This window comes from Coregonus clupeaformis, unplaced genomic scaffold (assembly GCF_020615455.1).
Source record: "Coregonus clupeaformis isolate EN_2021a unplaced genomic scaffold, ASM2061545v1 scaf2022, whole genome shotgun sequence".
Taxonomy (NCBI): Eukaryota; Metazoa; Chordata; class Actinopteri; order Salmoniformes; family Salmonidae; genus Coregonus; species Coregonus clupeaformis.
The window spans coordinates 75,001-76,940 of NW_025535476.1; the positions used below are offsets into that span (position 1 = coordinate 75,001).

The window sequence follows — 1,940 nt, forward strand, 5'->3', positions numbered from 1 at the left end:
GCCTTGGCAGGAACTAATGGGGATCCATAATAAACCCCAGGAAGAGTAGCCGCTGCCTTGGCAGGAACTAATGGGGATCCATAATAAACCCCAGGAAGAGTAGCTGCTGCCTTGGCAGGGAACTAATGGGGATCCATAATAAACCCCAGGAAGAGTAGCCGCTGCCTTGGCAGGAACTAATGGGGGATCCGTAATAAACCCCAGGAAGAGTAGCCGCTGCCTTGGCAGGAACTAATGGGGATCCGTAATAAACCCCAGGAAGAGTAGCTGCTGCCTTGGCAGGAACTAATGGGGATCCATAACAAACCCCAGGAAGAGTAGCCGCTGCCTTGGCAGGAACTAATGGGGATCCATAATAAACCCCAGGAAGAGTAGCTGCTGCCTTGGCAGGAACTAATGGGGATCCATAATAAACCCCAGGAAGAGAGCTGCTGCCTTGACAGGAACTAATGGGGATCCATAATAAACCCCCAGGAAGAGTAGCAGCTGCCTTGGCAGGAACTAATGGGGATCCATAATAAACCCCAGGAAGAGTAGCTGCAGCCTTGGCAGGAACTAATGGGGGATCCATAATAACCCCCAGGAAGAGTAGCCGCTGCCTTGGCAGGAACTAATGGGGATCCCTAATAAACCCCAGGAAGAGTAGCTGCTGCCTTGGCAGGAACTAATGGGGATCCATAATAAATACAAATTTACTGCATAATATGGTTCAATCAAACCGTCGCCAACAAACTTTTCCCTCTGCGGATTTTCATGACAAATTGGACAAAATCATCGCATATTGTCATGGGAAAATGTCACAATTGCTGGAGCAAAATCAAGCATTTTAGGCCACAGATCTAACAAAACAAGTGGAGGGACTGACTAACTGCATTATACCAGAAGCCTTTTGGTGGCGTTAAGCCAGATTTGGTTGCCCCCACCCCCTCCCACAAAACATTTTACTGGTCCCAGTCTTGGAGGCGGAGAGAATTTTTTTGTTTGAAAGTAAATTGATCCGGGCCTCCAAAAAGAGGGCAGCGGGCCGGCCACTAGTTGCCCATCCCTGACCTAAATATTGGCTGAAATTCTGGAGAAATCCCAGATCTCTCAAATGGGAACAAAACTGTCATCTAGGACCTCCTCATCTCAGCATATCTGTAGAAGAAGTGAACTCAGTCTTACCTGACCTACAGGAAGTGAACTCAGTCTTACCTGACCTACAGGATGTGAACTCAGTTACTGGCCCACAAAGTGACAGTCTTACCTGGCAGGAAGTGACCTCACAGCACCGTCCTTGGAGGAAGTGACCTCACAGTCTTACCCGTCCTTGGAGGAAGTGACCTCATAGCCTTACCTGTCCTACAGGCAGTGACCTCACAGCCTTACCTGTCCTACAGGAAGTGACCTCACAGTCTTACCTGTCCTTGGAGGAAGTGTATCTGTGCTAACGCACTGCAGTGTCTCTGTGTAGTCCTGTAAACTCCACCCCTGGAGCGCCATAACTAACAGAGAAGAGTCAAGGAATACAACACACAGCTACTGTATATATATATACAGCTATATACACACTTCCACAGAGACAGAGAGGAGAGAGAGAGAGAGAGAGGAGAGAGAGAGAGAAGGGGAGAGAGAGGAGAGGGGGGAGAGAGAGAGAGAGGAGAGAGAGAGGAGAGAGGAGAGAGAGGAGAGGGGGAGAGAGAGAGAGAGAGAGGAGAGAGAGAGAGAGAGAGAGAGGAGAGGGGGAGAGAGAGAGAGAGAGAGAGAGAGAGAGAGGGGGAGAGAGAGAGAGAGAGAGAGAGAGAGAGAGAGAGAGAGAGAGAGAGAGAGGAGAGGGAGAGAGAGAGAGAGAGAGAGAGGGAGAGAGGGGAGAGAGAGAGAGAGGGGGAGAGAGAGAAGAGAGAGAGAGAGAGAGAGAGAGAGAGAGAGAGAGAGAGAGAGGAGGAGAGGAGAAGGAGATT

The 1,940-nt window shown here is 49.8% G+C and overlaps 1 pseudogene; it reads right to left on the reverse strand.

Moving 5' to 3' along the window:
• Positions 1-1,484, reverse strand: part of LOC121563985 — a 67,066-nt pseudogene extending 65,582 nt beyond the window's left edge.
• Between the last annotated feature and the right edge of the window lie 456 nt (positions 1,485-1,940).